Consider the following 17,862-nt stretch of genomic DNA (forward strand, 5'->3'; position numbering starts at 1 on the left):
AGTTTCTGTTTGGGTGGTGATGATGAATTTTAGATTCTTTGTCACGAAACTCAGGGAAAACACACTACGCTTTGCTGGCTGTAAGCGAAGGCTTATTATGCTATAAGGGAAAACAGGGTTTTAAAGGACAATAACTATACTTAGTATGTAACTTTCTTTTTTCATTTTACCACAGAACTTTGAATAATAGAATTTAAGTGGCTGTTTGGACTTAAATTACTCCTACTTCTACAATTGCTGTTTAAACACCCTGAGACCACCGTATGTGGTATTTATGAAAGCAAAGAGCCCCCCCCAAATTGCCTCAGAAATGTTATAATTTAAATTTAGTAATTTCTCTCAAGAACAGTAGAAAAGTTGTTGAAAGACAAATAAAGCTTGTGAACTTTGGGGGTTTTTTCCACACTCTGGAAGAGAATTAATATGCATGTCCATGGTATACCAGACATTTGATCTTGCTTAAACCCCACATGAAATGTATGAGATGGATATCTCTTCTCCCAATTTTATTGGCAAAGAAATTGAATCTCAGAGATATTAGGTAAATTGTCTAAGGGCACACGGGTCCTAAGTTGGATCCAAACTGGGGTTATCCTGACCTCAAAATTGTGCTCTGGGGGCCAGCCCCGTGGCCAAGTGGTTAGGTTTGCAGGCTCAGCTTTGGCGGCCTGGGGTTTGCCGGTTTGGATCCTGGGCACGGACCTAGCATCGCTGATCAAGTCACGCTGTTGCAGCATCCCAAATACAAGAGCCGGAATGACTTATAACTAGGATATACAGCTATGTACTGTGGCTTTGGGGAGAAAAAAAATTATGCTCTGTCCCTCACTGTACCATAAACTTTGGGATTTTTTAAAATCTTGGTTATTTTCACCTTTAATCATTGGTATCGACAATTCACTTTAAAGAAGGGAAGCATTTTTAGACAGAGAGAGCCATTTATTCCTGTCATTGGAGTTATAGAAATCATGCTGAATATTAAATGTAATTTACCTTGGCAAGTGCCATGGTTGAAACTGAGAAGTACTAGTTTGCTTAGTTAAATCCTACTTTTGAAACAATTAAAATGTCGATTAAAGTCCAAGTGTGAAATGTGAGCCTTTGTATCCTGACTCCTTGTAGACCCAATGCATGAGCACAGTTGCACGCCCCTCAGAGTCTTCTTCTGGTTGACTGGGAGGGGTTACATGGGTGTCAGCAGGTGAGAGGCATCGAAGGTCACAGCTCACAGTTTCCTTCATCTTCAGTCCAAGGCAGAGGCTCAGAGTAACTGTCAACAGAAAAGAAACCATTGTACGAGAGAATTGCTTAAAATACTTTAGTTGCTCTCCCCACTTGGTGGGGGCAGTGTTTGTGGTTTGGAGAGCTACAATGACGGTTTGAAGCTGTTGTACCAATTTGGAATATATATATCTCTGTAATGTGGTGTGCTTTCTTATCTTGAACAGCGTGTGTTAAAACAGTTGAGGTATGTTGACAAAGCACAAGTCTTGACATTTCCTCACTTCATAATTTGTGTTCAGTTGGCAATGTGAGTGTTGATAAAGAACAATGTTAATGCCTGTTTGTGAAAGATGATCAATTATGGATTTCTTTCTAGTTTTCTTCCTCTCTTCACAGCTGTGAGCAAGGCTGTTCTAAATTTCCATTAGATTATAGAAGTTTATTACTTTCTTGGACAAATAAAAATACGAATACAGTTTCACCCTACAAAGAGATTATTAAGCTAATGTTGAAAAAAACTTATTAATCTTATTATTGTAACAGTTCATAGCACTGAGTAGAGGAACTCAAGATAACTTGATTTTAGACCCTACCAGCGTCTTGCAAATCACATACGAAGTGCCCAGTAAATATTTGAGAAGTAAATATACATGAATATAGTTCTCGCTGAGAGTTCTCATTTCTCAGTTGTATTTCCATTTTTATGTGTGAAGGAGAAGTATTTATTTCTGACAGTTTGGGGCTTATCTTTAAAAGAGCTTTGTGCACTTTAGACAAAAGTAACAATATTATTCATTATACTGATCTCATACGTACATAACACATACGCACACACAAAAGCACTAACCATGAACTTCTCGCATATTTAGAAAGGTAAGAATGCTTGCTTTGTCTGTAGCTTAGTAATGAACATCTGCTTTGACCACAAGCGTAGGAAATGCCCTACTTGTTATTTACTATCTATTTTCCTAGGTCTTGTGTACAAAACCGTCGGTAGGGTTTCTGGGTAGGAGAAGTTTCCACACGTGAGCCATATTTACGTAGGGTTGTCCTAAACAGTCAGTTCATAAGGTCTAAGAAGAAGCAATTCTGACTTTTCTTTGCCAATATGAATTATTTTAGTATTTCCTGATCAGGATTAGTTAGATGCAGAAGGCACACCTAGTCCCTTACAGACAATTCAGTCAAAATGTTCATGCCCATTTGGTGCATAGTTTCGTAGACATGTCTGAGAGCTTTCATATCACTTATCTCTTCCCTTTCACTGTTGATTTAATTCTCAATTTTGTCTAAATATCAGACTTTAAGAATTACCTCTTAATATGTGCCTGGTAAGAAGCTTGATAATCAATTTATTAAGTAAATGATGGGCTTTGAACAGCATTAACATCTCACGGAAGAAGAAGCACTTAATTCCTAACTCCTAACAAGTTAGGTGTTCCTAAGACAGAGTTGGTTTTCCCTTGTAAGGAAATACTTTGTGATTTCACATATGTAGTTAGTGAAATATGGAGACTTTACCACGAAGCAAAGCAAGGAGAGGGGCAGAATGGAATGGATAAAGAAGGCAGATTAATGGGGCAAGAAAAAGTTTGTTATTTTGAAAATTTTCTGTAATGTATTTACTTAAGATTCATGTTTAAGAGAATTTTGTCCACAGCTGCAAAAGAGATTCAGAAATAAGTCATAGAAGAAAAAAAAAATAGAAAAGGTAATGAATTATGGAAAATAGGGAAAAATGGGAGGGAGAAAAATGATATAAGGGAAGTGAAAGAAAAATCTCCAGAAGAATAGAGGTATTTATAAAAAGGCTGTGAATCTTCTGCCTTTCTTCAATCTTAAGAATACTCTGGTTTCATATTTTCTGCTTCTTTTGACAGGATGTACATTTATAGACTGTTTACTTAGTAACTGAAACCTTTGCTTTTTTCCTCTTCTAAAAAATCATGAAATGTGTAGTTAGAAGGGAGAAGTTTGTTCCCAGCCACTTAAGAATGCAAACCTTATCTAGGGGCAGTTGTAGGATATTCTTTAATAATCTAAAGTCACAAAACTTTAAAACAATTAGGCTATTCCTATTGGCTATTGAGATTTCTTAGAACTTATTCTGCAAAATATTTTAGTGGTATGAGCTACACTTGAGTGAGAACCACTTTTAGCTTTACAATTACTTTAGAATTATTCCAATAAGTCAGCAACCACACGTAACCCAATAGATCTAAGGAAACCGTGACTGTGTTCCCTGAATTGGAGAAATCTCTCTCTACTGGAAAGCTGTCTTCTTAAGCAGTAGTGGGGCCAAAGGCAAAGTGGTGGACTGTGATGCCAGGCTGTCTGGGCTGAGGTCCCAGCTCTGCCTCTTACTGTCCAGGTAACCTGGGCAACGTCATTTCTCCTCTCAGAGGGTACTCCCTGTGAAGTTACAATCTCACAAGGCTGGGCTACTGAATGAATGAATAGGTGCAAAGAACTCAGAAGAATGTCTGCTACATAAGAAGTATTTAATAAATTTAAGTTATTAGGATGCATGTTCAATATGGAAAGGAGTAAAAAGCACTTCAAAACATTAAAACAGAAAACCATAAAAGAAGTAAATAAGTATGTTTGTAGTCAGTCAAGGTAAAGATTATTCTTTAAAACTAAAACAAAAAACCCTATCAAAGTATCTTCCAGATAATTAACAGTTCAAATAAATATTTGCTGAAAAACTGGGCAGATAAAATAATAAAATATAAAACTAGAACTATTCACCAAAAAGTATTTGAGATCTAGTATCAGCTTATAGCCGCATTAGATCTGTTTTGGTTAGAGAAAAAATATATGACAGAACTCATGTCTTCGAGGTTGTTTCAATTAGTTAAAGAGAGGATCACATTTTTGACAGACGTAAGATGAGGTTTTGCAGGTAATAGGCATTCAGTAAGTACTCACGACTCACTAATGGAATGAATGAAAAAATTTGGAATTATTATAAATGGTAATAGAAATATAAAGAACTATAAAGTAGGAATTCAGGGGATGACAAGAGCTGAATGTGTTGATACGATTCAGAAGGTGGGACTCAGGCTGATATTTAAAGAATGTCTAGATTTAAGCTTGTCATTCTCAATCCTTGTTGCACATTAAAGTAGTGAATGCTGAGGTCCCCCCGCCAAGAAAACCTTATTTAATTGGTCTGAGGTGAAACCTAAGCATTTATATGGTTTAAAAGCTACAAAGGTGGTTTTAATATTCAGTCAATGTGAGAATCCCTGATATAAATAGTCAGAACAGAGAAAAAAATTCCAGGCAGGGATAGTGGCCTAGGGGAATTTGTGTACAGGGCTATGAAAAGATGTGCAGCGACTTAGAAAGGAGCTACACTGAGGCTAGTCTAGCTTCATTTCCAAATAATAAAGTCCTAAACTGGAATGGCCTCGACAAGGATGAAAGTGACTTGTGTGTGGTTCTCCTATACGCAAGGCCTTTGACTTTAGACGGACCTAACTTAAGTCCCTTGAGCTTTAGAGGTTGCATATCTCTATATGCCTTATCTTTGTCTTCTGTAGAATGGACGTGGCTCTCTCATACAGGCCATGGGAACAGAGAGGACATGGTGAGAAGAAGAGCTGAATTAAATGAGTTAAGATGACCGGGAAAATGGTGGTGTCATGACAGAGGCAGGGAGACAGAAGTGCCCAAAAGTGAACCAAAGCAAGTCAATGCCTCATGAATTTTTAACACTGTATTTCTAGAGAAATGAATCATTTAAAAAATCGCCAAATAAAATACATTGTGCATCAGGAAGACACTATTTTATGGAACAAAGTAAATATCTTCCCACCAGCCACTCACTATACCTTTCCCCTCAAAACTGATAATACTAACTCAGAAATGAAACTAGAGCTGTATAAGGCAGTTTGGGCAAAATAAGAAATGACCCTCTCGAAAGTGTACTTAGTGTTTCAAACATTCATATTAGAAGCAGAAGTATGTAAGTCCCGTGAGAAAAAGCTAAATGAAAATAGGAAGTACTGAAAATGAAAGCTACATATATTTTGTAAGAATTTGTCCTTCCAAATACTCTTAGTAGACTTTTCTACATAAAAAAAAATTGAAATTGTTAGACCTTCTGATGAATATTATCTACATGGCAGCACATATTAGTATTGCTATTTCTAAATTAAAGAAATGTGGTTGCTTAGAAACAGATTAAATGACTATCTAGGCACCCTTTTGACTTAGTATGAAAAGAACAAAAAGTACTAAGTGAGGCAGAGTGATCTGGAGAGAAGAGGTGACCTGTGATTAAATTGTCTTTTAATCTGAAGCTATTATGTTAATTTGCCAGGTCAGCTTTTGAAATGGCTTCTAGACGTGATTGGCCTAAATATTTCTATTATCTCCATGTATTATTATGCATGTTCACTCATTTTATCGTCCCAATAACTCTGAAAGGTGGAGTAGATATGTTATCCCATTGCATAGTAGAAGGTGTTACAGAGGGACTGACCATCCCAAGAAAATGTGCCTGGCTAAGAGTGATAATGACCAGGCTTGAGCCCAACTTTCTTCAGTTCTGTGTGATATTATTTTATTTTAGACCATAATATTCATTACAGTGGTTATTGACCTTTTAAAATCACTTTCAGGAAAATCATCCCTGTATCTCTCTTCAGCTTGTGTAACACAGTGAAACCAAGTGCATGAACTTTTTGGAATTAGGTATGATTTGGACTCTGACAAATGTTACTTTTTTTTGTTGTTGGTGAGGAAGATTGGCCCTGAGCTAACATCTGTGCCAATCTTCCTCTTTTTGCTTGACATCCGTGCCCAGGATCCAAACCACGTACCTCGGGCCGCCGAAACGGCGCGTGAATCCAACCGCCATGCTGCCGGGCCAGCGCCAAGTGTTACTTTTTACAAGAGGCAATATTTCACGTTCTTAATATACGTGAACTTTGATTTTAGACACACCCAGCTTAAATATCCTGAAAAAGTTGCATAATCTTTATATGCCTCGGATTTCTCATCTATAAACTAGATATTAATTTGTACTTTATTGTGAGGATCTTGTCAGGTAAGAATGTGTGCAATGTTCTTTACACAATAGGCTCAGTACATGTTATTTACATAATTTGAGGTTGAAATAACTATTTCATAATGACATGAGAGCAGGTTTTAATGATTTATTATTTATTACAAAAATCGTACTACGTAAAGAACACACAATTCATGTTATAACTGAAGATACTCTGAGAAAGAATTTAGGTTAAAATATGGAAAAATATTTTTAAAAATATGTAAATTATGAGAGGTGCAATAAAAAATCCACAAATATTTTTATGAAGCTAGATAAGTTGATATTAAATTTCATACAGAAAAATAAATGTACAAGAATAGCCAAGAAAACACTAAAAAGAAAAGCTATATGGACAACCACATGCAAAAGAATGAAACTGGACCACTATCTGACACCAAACACAAAAATCAACTCAAATTTGATTAAAGACTTGAACGTAAGACCTGAAATCATAAAACTCCTAGAAGAAAACATAGGTAGTAAGTCTTTGGCATTGATCTTGGCAATGATATTTTGGATTTGATACCAAAAGTAAAGGCAACAAAACTAAAAATCAACAAGTGGAACTACATGAAACTAAAAAGCTTCTGCACAGCAAAGGAAACCATCAACCAAATGAAAAGGCAACCAGCCGAATGGGAGAAAATATTTGCAAATTGTATATCTGATAAGGGGGTATATCCAAAATATATGAAGAACTCATACAACTCAATAATAATAATAAAAAAAAGCAAACAATCCAATTAAAAAGTGGGCAGAAGATCTGAATAGACATTTTCCCAGAGAAGACATGCAGATGGCCAACAGGTACATGAAAAGATGTTCAACATCACTAATCAACAGGAAAATGCAAATCAAAACCACAGTGAGGTATCAGCTCACATTTGTTAAGATGGCTATCCTCAAAAAGACAAGAAATAACTAGTGTTGGCAAGGATGTGGAGAAAGGGGAACCCTTGGGCCCTATTGATGGGAATGTAAATTGTACAACCACTGTGAAAAACAGTATGGAGGTTCCTCAAAAAATTAAAAACAGAACTACCATATGACCCAGCAATTCCACTTCTGGGTATTTAACGAAGACATAGAAGCAACTGTGTCCATCAACAGATAAATGGATAAAATATATATTTTTTATGTGTATAAATATATATGTATATACACAATGTATACATATATATGTAGATACAAAATTTATGTATATAAATATATATACACACAATGTGTGTATGTGTGTATAAGTATGTGAACTATTTATATGCAATGGACTATTATTCAGCCATAAAGAAGAAGGAAATCCTGCCATCTGCAATAACATGGCTGGACCTTGAGAACATTATGCTAGTGAGATAAGTCAGACAGAGAAAGATAAATACTGTGTGATCTCACTTATATGTGAAATCTGAAAAAAACCTGAACTCATAGATACAGAGAACAGATTGGTGGTTACCAGAGGCTGAGGTTGGGAGTTGAGTGAAATGGGGGAAGGTGCTCAAAAGGTACAAACTTCCAGTTATAAGATAAATAAGTCCTGAGGATACAATGTACAGTACGGTGGCTACAGTTAATAATATTGTAGTGTATATCTGAAAGTTGTTAAGAGAGTAGATATTAAAAGTTCTTATCACAAGAGAAAATAGTTGTAACTGTATAGTGTTGGATGTTGATTAAACTTATTGTGGTCATTTGTTTTGCAATATATACATATATCAAATCATGTTGTACACCTAAAACTAATATGATGTTATATGTCAATTGTATCTCGATTTAAAAAAAGGAAATAAGCTTAAAAACAAAAAGAAAAACTATAACAGATGAAACCTACTGTAAGTCATATATAATTGAAGCGGTGTGGTACTGGCACATAATAAAGAGATGGACTAGTGGAATTAAATGGAATTTTAGAAATAGACACAGGTACCACTCAAACTTCAGTATGTATGCGCATATCTGTCAATTTACATCAGTTTCCAAGTCTCTTGCCAAACCTGAAAACCTGCCGTTTCTTTGACTCCTCTCCTTGCTGCTTGGAGTCAGTATTCTGACAACTGGACCTTGATTTCATTCCATGCTTCTAGATGTCAATTTCAGTCTACACCAGCACTGCTTAACACAACTTTCTGTATTGATTAGAAATGGTTTAAAATCAGGACTGTCCAATAGGATGGCTATTGAGACCTTGAAATATGGCTAGTGCAACTGAGGAACTTATTTTAAAATTCTGTTTAAATTTTTAACCAATTTGTATTTAACTAGCCACTTGAGGCTAGTGGAGACTCTACTGGACAATCAAGCGTTGAACTCTAAGCTCCTCAAGGCTAGGTTCTAGTCGTTTTAGTTCACACCAGTGTCTAGCATGGTGCCTGAGGGCTGACTGGGTTTTATCTTTCCAGTCCATATGAATTCCCTTACAGAACTTCGTCAGGAGGGCTGGTGGCAGCCTCATGCTCAGCTCCATCACGGTACCCGGTCAGGGGGCAGAACTACAGCTGGAAGAGGTGCTTCTTGGAATAGCTTTTCCCCTTCCTAGTCATAAGCTGGCTTAGCCTGGATCATACAGGCTTGCAAAAATTCCCTCTAATTTGCAGGAATCTCAGAGTACCATTTTTATCTAATAGTGAATAGAAAGAGCAGATGTAAACACTTATTCACCTGCTTTAAGGAAGCTGTAGCTTTCTTAAAGTAATGTTTTCAGCTCTTCTCACAGAGAAATTTGTCTTTGAGGAAACATATGCAGTCAATAGTTTACATAAACACCGGTCTCAGAAAAGCAGAAGATCAGGTGGAGGGCTCAATGGCAGCAGAAGGAGAACATGAGAATTTTGAAAAGGAGTTTCTGTTAATCTAAAGATGTTCAAATTGGATCTTCACAGATGATTTTGGGCCAAGTCAAATAAAATGTTAAGCAGCATGCTGGCACGGAAAGGGCTAAGGCTTAGGGCCTTAGATCTCTGATTTGACTTCCAACTCTCTGTTCCCTTTAGGTGTGTGAGGAAAGCTACACGGCTTCTCAGCATTAGCTCTTGACCTGGCAAAAGGAGAAGGATTGTATTGTGTAAGTGTGGTTTGGGCGATGAAATAAGCTAACGTATGTAAATGGTCAACAAAGGTGTGTTTCCCTCTGCTTACATCTCCTCCTACACTATCATTACCCCAAAAGGTTGTTGCGTAGAGTTGAGAACATGCTTCTAGAAACCACCCCATCTAATATCCTCTCTTTATAAGTGAGGAAATTGAGTGCGGGGTATGCAAGACAAAAGTGATACCAGCAGCAGAAGGCTCTAAAAAAGGAGATGTCAGATGGCACCAGCATCATGCCTGCTCCACGCTCTGGGACACTACCTTTGAAATCAGTACTTACTGCTGAGAATTCAGAGCTGCAAACGCTCGAATGCATGTTTTGAGTTGTCCTTTCTCACGCTGTGATTTTCGATATTTGTTTTTTCTTTACTTTATTAAAAGCATTGCCAGGGTGGTTAAGTTTCTTGATTTGAACCAATGATTATAATCACTTTAAATAAAAAATAACTATCTCAATGTTATTTTATCTAGTAGGAGGACAAGCGCTTTGCTATCAGTGTCCAGAATCCTCTACACTTCTCTCTGTTCTAAGGTGGTGCTTTGGCTTTCCTAAATTTTAATGCACACAAACACCTTTCACTTTTTTTTTTTTCACCTTGTTTGGATGACCTCTTTAGCTTCATTGTCTTTTCTGTTGGTGATCATGAGACACAGAATAGAGATGTCTGATTGTGATAAAGGACCAGTTAGATACAAAGGACACTTTATGATGTCAGTTATGAGAGTCAGTATTTTATAGCGCAGGGTGGAAATGCAGTATCAATTCATGGATCAACTATTTGCTTACAGGAAAATTCTCTAAAGTAGTACAGTTTTGGGATTTGTCTTTTTCAGAGTTGAGTATGCTTTTGATTTATAGCAACTGTAAAACCCATTTCCTTTTTTCTCCTTGTTTCCTCATCTGGGTATTTAATTTTACAAAGGTAAACACACGTAAAACCTTTGTATCAGGTTAATTTTCTCATATAGAGTTTTTGAGCTTAGCTACAACCTTACTTAAAGGGAAATCATTTTAGGTGTGGTGTTCAGATATAATAAAACTTAAGTAAAAGAGAAATTAAAGAATCATGATTTTTCTTTTTGTTAAAAGAGGCAATAAAGCTTACATACTGCACAGATAATATGACAAAGCAAATAATATATAACTAATATTTTGTATAACATAATAGCAAGAATATTATATTTTCCCATTTTTTACTCCTTACAGAAATGAATACAGAATTAGAGAGTATGGATACAATTAAGACTAAAATGTACAATATAAAAATATCCAGCCTAATATATTTAATTTCCTTTGAGTGGCGTTTGTCATGATAAACATTCTCTGTTATATATATATATATATATATATATATCTTTTACAAGTAGATGGGTTGTCTGTTAACAATTTCCCCCTTTTTATTTTAACTAAATTTATGAGGATATTAAGAAAGAGAACATAGCTTGGTGATAGCATTCTGGAGATGAACACACACATTATCCCTAGGAGGCATATGACATGGTTAGTTTTGTCATTATCCATTATTAGAGAGTCTAGACTTATTTTACCAACAATGTGCTTTATTTTTCAGTGAGTCATGTGGTTGCCTCATCCTTCCCTTCAGATGTTGTTTCCTCAACAGTTTCTCTTATTTTCTTTTGTTTTTAGGCCCTCTCTTCCTTTCTCATCAGCTCATACCTATTCCATATTTATATGTATTGTTTTAGATCCATCCATCCATCCATCCAACCGTCCATCCTATTCAGGAAGAGCTCAGAAGATGCTAAGGCTAATATAGATCATAAAGGAAGGAGGACTCCCAAAGAAGGCTTTCATTCTCAGTGCTGTATTTTTGCCTCTTCACTTTTCCTTTAAAGATGGTATTTGGAAAAATTCCAAGATGAACTCTTCCCTGAACACCAGCTCCTCAGGGAAGCTATTTTGTGGTTGATCTTCCTTTACAATATCATGCTTTGGTGCAATATTTCTGGGCACTTAACCTCTCACTCCTCAACAGGAATCTCTTTCTTTATTGAGAGTAACAAAGCCAGGAGAGGAAGCAGGTGTTGAAAGCCTCAGTGGCCACAACTGGAAAAAGAAAGAAAGAAAGAAAAGTCATCCCCAATCTATCGAGATCATCATCTTTTTAAAAATTTGCCTTTCTAGCTACTATATTGTCAGCTTTATTCAATTTGCTTAACTGTGAGTGCACACTATGGCCTTGCCAGAAAATTTCTGGGACATCCTATTTTTTCTTGTTCTTGCTAATGAGAAGGAAGCCCTGGACAGCACACTCCTTTGGCACAACTCATGCCCTGACCCAGGGGTAACAGGCCTCACCAGCATTAGGACAAAGGGGCCCCCCAGGAGCTTCATCATTAGCCCTTTATAATCATAGTCTGTAGGAATTCACAGATCAGTAATCAAAAAGCCCAATTTTGAGACAAGTTATTTTAATAATATGAGCTAGTTATAAAACCATAATGTATAAATTAAATTATAGTACTATAGGTCCACTACTTTAATTTCCTAATTGAATGTAAAGTGATCCAAAATGGTCTATAGAAATATTACACTTTTAAAAATGATAAATTAGTGAAATTAACTTGTTAATTATTGTGAGGCATTGAAATATTAGTACTCTCCATTCAGATAGAAAAAACGTTGGAGAAATTAAGTGGTGATGTCTCTTCTTATTTTTATCCTATATTGTATTTCTTCTTAATTCTCTAAAAGTACCAAGATCTCCATTTTAAAACTCTAAAATAAAGTAGTTGGTGATTTTCTTTCATTCAAAGTCAGTTCGATATACTATCTTCAATCAAACACAGAAATGTTTCTGAAATCAGGTTGCATTTCAGATGTCATTTTAAAAAACACTCTAAATTGTTGACATTCTATGAAAAGAGAAACGGACATTGTCATATATTGTTATTGGGGGTAAATTGGTAGAGCATCTGTGAAGAGCAACTTGACAACATTCGTTAAAATGTAAAAAACATATAAAATTTGCCCTAGAAACTCCACGTTTAGACATTTATTTATCCTCTACATATACAGGTTCATGTGCAAAATGATACATGGACAATGATAGACACTGTAGCATTCTTTAATGCCGAAGATTAGAAACAACCCAAATGTCATTAGCGGGAAACCAGTAAAATAAGTTTTGCTACGTTTGTAGTGTGGAATGTCACAGAAGCATTAAAATAATAAATAAAACAATACTAATAAAATGATGAGGCAATTAAAATTATAATAATACCTAATACTGATTGAACAGTTAACCTGTATAAATTGATTTAACCCTCATAATATCCCTATGAGGTATATGCTATTATTAATCTCATTTTACAGATTAAAAAAACTGGGGTATGGAGAGGTTTCCTATAGTCACTGAGATAGAATGTGGTCAGGCCGTTATACAAACCCAGCCAGTCTTATACCTCATAAATATTTGGAAAGGTATTTAGAGTGCGTACCCGTTCGTAAGAGAAATAGACATTTAGAAAGAAAGGAAGGAAGGAAGAAAGGAAAGAAGGGAAGGAGGGAGGGAGAGGGAGAAGAAAGAAGGGAGGGAATCTACATCCCTAACTTATCTAAAGAATATAATTCTTTAAAAATACACCTAAGTATTATATTATTTGTTAATGCACAAAATATTTTATGATATATTCAAAAGTAAATATTTTGCAATGAAGTTAAAGGTTTTATAAGTCATACATTGCACTCTTCAATATGGTAGCCACTAGGCACATGTAGCTCTTGAACATTTAATATATAGCCATTCTGAATTGGGATATACTATATGTATAAAATACCAGATTTTGAAGATTAAGTACCCAAAAAGAATGTAAACTATCTCATTAATAACTTTTTTCCTTGCCTGCTGAATAATACCTTGATTATATTGGGTTAAATAAGAGGTATCGTTGAAGTCAATTTCACCTATTTCTTTTTATAATGTAGCAGTTAGAAAATTTTAAATTACTCAGATTGTATTTCTCTTATATACCAATGATCTAATGCACTCAGGTTTCACTTGCTTTCCCTTCAGCATTACTTCTCGAGCAGGTGGTTATCAACACTTGAAGTACATTAGAATGACCTGAGAAACATTTAAAATACACTTGGGCCCCACTAAGAGGTTCTGAATTAATTGTTCTCAGCTGAGGCGTCAGCATCACTTTTATTTTTTGGATGCTTGCTTTCTAATATGAAGCCAAGGTGGAAAACTACAGCTCCAATCCTCTGAGCTTAATAGAATTGTGACAGTGGAATAGTTATATCATGTGGTAGTTCTCTTTTTAATTTTTTGAGGAACCTCCATACTGTTTCCCTTAGTGGCTGCACTAATTTACATTCCCACCAACATTGCTTGAGGGTTCCCTTTTCTCCACATCCTTGCTAACACTTGTTGTTTCTTGTGTTTTTGATAATAGCCAGTCTAACAGGTGTGAGGTGATACCTCCCTGTGAGTTTTTTTTTCTCCTGAGGAATACTGATCCTGAGCTAACATCTGTTGCTAATCTTCCTCTTTTTTTTTCTTGCTTGAGGAAGATTAGCCCTGAACTAACATCTGTGCAAATCCTCCTCCACTTTATATGTGGGTCACCGCCTCAGCATGGCTGTCAAGTGGTGTAGTTCCACACCCAGGATCCAAACCCGTGAACCCAGACCACCAGTGGAGTGTGCCACTTAACCACTATGCCACGGGGCTGGCGCCTCACTATGGTATTTGTATGTGTGTGTATCAGGAAGATTGTCACTGAGCTAACATCTGTGCCAATCTTCCTGTATTTTATGTGGGATGCCACCACAACATGGCTTGACTAATCATGCTAAGGCCACGCCTGGGATCCAAACCTGCAAACCCCAGGCTGCCAAAGTGGAGTGAACAAACTTAACCACTAAGCCACTGGGTTGGCCCCTCCTCACTGGGTTTTGATTTGCATTTCCCTGATGATTAGTGATGTTGAACATATTTTCATGTGTCTGTTGGCCACCTGTATGTCTTCTTTGGAAAAATGTCTATTCAACACCTCTGCCTATTTTTTAATCAGATTTTTTTTTTATATTGAGTCGTATGAGTTCTTTATATACTTTGGATATCATTTGTAAATACCTTCTCCCATTCAGTGGGTTGTGTTTTTGTTTTGTTGATGGTTTCCCTCACTGTGCAAAAGCTTTTTAGTTTGATATAGTCTCGTTTGTTTATTTTTTCATTTGTCGCCCTTGCCTGAGGAGACATATCTAAAAACATACTGCTAAGACTGATATCAAAGTGCTTACTGCCTCTGTGTTCTTCTGGGAGTTTTATGATTTCAGGTCTTACATTTAAATCTTTAATCCATTTTGAGTTTATTTTTGTATATGGTGTAAGATCCTTGTCCAGTTTCATTCTTTAGCATGTAGCTATCCAGTTTTCCCGACACCATTTATTGAAGAGACTGTCTTTTCCCCATTGTGTATTCTTGTCTCCTTTGTTATAGATTAAGCGACCATGTAAGTGTGAGTTTATTTCTGGGTTCTCTATTCTGTTCCATTGATCTATTTGTCTATTTCTGTGCCAGTATCAAACTGTTTTGATTACTCCTTTCTGGGTGTTTATCTGAAGAAAATGAAAACATTTATTCAAAGATATATGCATCCCTATGTTCATTGCAGCATTATATACAATAGCAAAGATAAGAAAGCAACCTAAGTGTCCATTCACAGTTGAATGGATAAAGAAGATATGGTAGATATATACAAATGAATGCTACCCAGCCATTAAAAAGAATAAAATCTTGCCATTTGCAACAACATGGACCTAGAGGGTATTATGCTAAGTGAAATAAGTCAGACAGAGAAAGAAAAATACCATATGATTTCACTTATTTGGGGAGTCTAAAAAATAAAACAAAACAGAAACAGACTCGTAGATACAGAGAACAAACTAGTGGTTGCCAGAGGGGAGGGAGCTAAGGGGATGGGCAAAATAGATGAAGGGGATCAAGAAGTAAAACCTTTCAGTTATAAAAGAAAGAAGTCATGGGGGTCTAATGTACAGCATAGGGAATATAGTCTATATTGTGATAATGCTGTGTGGTGAGAGATGGTAACTAGACCACGTGATGATCGTTTCTTAATGTATAAAAATATCAAATCACTGTGTTGTACACCTGAAACTAACCTAATATATGTCAATTATACTTCAATAAAAGATAAAATTAGGGGCTGGCCCCGTGGCCGAGTGGTTAAGTTCGTGCACTCTGCTGCAGGCGGCCCAGTGTTTCGTTGGTTCGAATCCTGGGCACGGACATGGCACCGCTCATCAAACCACGCTGAGGCAGCGTCCCACATGCCGCAACTAGAAGGACCCACAACGAAGAATATACAGCTATGTACTGGGGGGGCTTTGGGGAGAAAAAGGAAAAAAGATAAAATCTTTAAAAAAAAAGGAAAATTAAAAAGGAAAACTGTAAAATAACCCATATAAAATGAATAAATGTTATTGCAGAACAGGCAAAAACCCAAAACAATGCAAAATTGGGTTGCGCAAGGAACTTAATTTTTCAAAAGGCATTTCTTCCAGTAATATTTTAGAAACTAAGTTTTCCATTTTCTTAACTAGATAGGGATTTTTATTTTTCTCAACAATGCCAAATAAGTTAGAAGGCAAGGGAAATTTTCAATTAAAGGAATATTTAGACATTTTTTGAGTCTTGGTTAAATTTGTTTAATCATTGTTGGAACAAAGAAAGCTTATCCATCTTGCTGTTTGTTCTCCAAATTTGGCCAAGCAAAAGCATTTAAGGCACTTCAAATAGAGCAAATAAAAGTTACAAGTCCACTTATATTATGGCCCAGTGACATATAAATGGACTGTGGTAAACAACCAATGAAATCTTCTGTACCCTTCTGGATAAGCCCTAATTTTATAAAATGACACTAAAAGATGATTCTTATCATACGTTATGGTATTCCGTGGAGCCCATATTCAGCCTTTCAATTTTTCTATCCTTTTTCTTCATAGTTAATTTATTGCCTTTTCTATCACAATGTTCTGCTCCATATTTTGTCTCCCATTGCTTGTTGGATGGTAGTGACAAAACACTGCTAACTGAGAAAAAAAACTGAAGGAAAATCAAATTGTGACATAAAATTATCTACCTATTTTCAGGAAGGAAAAAATTACTCATAAAATCTGGGATGTTTTATGGCCTCTTGCTATTAGCTACATAATTGTTTTCTGTTTGTAAGATACTAGGAACTGGACCATGGGACACTCAAAGTTTTACTGCCATTTAAGCTGTTAAAAGGTTACCTTCCATATGATTTAATTTTTTCCAAATTACTGAAATTCTCTTATCAGTCGATTGTATTGACAAGCTAGAATATAAGCTTCTTGGGGTCAGGCACATATCTGCTTTGTTCACTTCATCTCCCCAGAGTCCAGTGAAATAACTAACACATGCCTTTTTTAAAATGAAAGAAAAATAGAAATGTATGACAGAATAGTTCAAAGTACAATATAACCTCATCAGGATAAAATTTGTTCATGATGGAGTGAAGTTATATTTCAGTCATTCTGAATATTGCACTTTTACTGCTTCTTTGTGTGTCCTGAATAATTTCAAGAGTAAAATTTTTCAATGTTTTAAAATTAAAAATTGAAAGTACTTTAAAATACTTTTAAAACAAAAATACTTTGTTTTTAAGTTGGGGAAAACATTTCAATAATTTTTCCAAAATTTAAGCTTGGCCTACTGAATATTCTTTCAATTTGTAATGGCAGCCATGTATTTAATATTTTGAAACAGATACAACTACCGGAACTCTCAAACGAATTGTAGTGTCATTTATTACCGAATTTACAGAGGCTGGGTGATTATACTAAGGGCGACTTAACATTCCATGAGTATCCCTTGAATTAAAATGCGTGAACTGAGCTACCATCACTTCATCCTGTAAATCCTTTCATAATAGGGTCAACCTAGTTCTGAGCTTATCCGGGTGATAGTTCAGATTCAGACTCTGAGTAAGCTGCCTCCTTTGTTATTGAACAAATGGATATACGATCAGACTGAAGCATTTCTCAGTGGATTGCTTATGAGGCCTTATTACCTTGCAGTACTGCTTCAGAAAAAAACATGGTTGTAAATTAAGGACACAGTGAAAAACGCCATTCTCTTATCTAGATGGTGTCTCAGCTGGACTCCGCTGACTTAGTAAGCCAACATCACGTCAGATGAAAAGATGATTTTTTGACCAAGTTGTTGTCGTGCAAAGGTTCAAAGTCAGAAACCTTGTGATTGCTGCAGAGGAATCTTCCACCAGGAGTACAAAATGCTTAGCAAAATAATTCTAATGATTGCTGAGAATTATTCAAGCCTCTCAGTCATTAATATACTTTTATAGGGGTACTTAAAATGAATAAAACTTCCAGCAAAGAGAAATTCATACATGTATTAACTTTAAAGCAAATAATCTAAAATTAATCTCTATTAATTGTGGAATATTTAATTTTTCA

General features: G+C 35.9%; 1 long non-coding RNA gene across 17 annotated transcripts in view; it reads left to right on the forward strand.

Annotated features, from left to right (window-relative positions):
- The window catches only part of LOC106826603 (uncharacterized), a 278,032-nt gene that overhangs the window by 168,118 nt on the left and 92,052 nt on the right, over positions 1–17,862 (forward strand). For 10 of the 17 annotated variants that reach the window (XR_011502890.1, XR_011502886.1, XR_011502889.1 and 7 more), the window contains one exon: positions 9,271–9,341. The exons of 4 other annotated variants lie outside the window; for them this stretch is intronic. This is a non-coding gene — a long non-coding RNA (uncharacterized lncRNA). 3 more of the 17 variants (XR_011502899.1, XR_011502897.1, XR_011502898.1) reach the window with 2 other exon arrangements.

The sequence above is a fragment of the Equus asinus genome, chromosome 4 (genome assembly GCF_041296235.1).
Source record: "Equus asinus isolate D_3611 breed Donkey chromosome 4, EquAss-T2T_v2, whole genome shotgun sequence".
NCBI classification, from domain to species: Eukaryota; Metazoa; Chordata; class Mammalia; order Perissodactyla; family Equidae; genus Equus; species Equus asinus.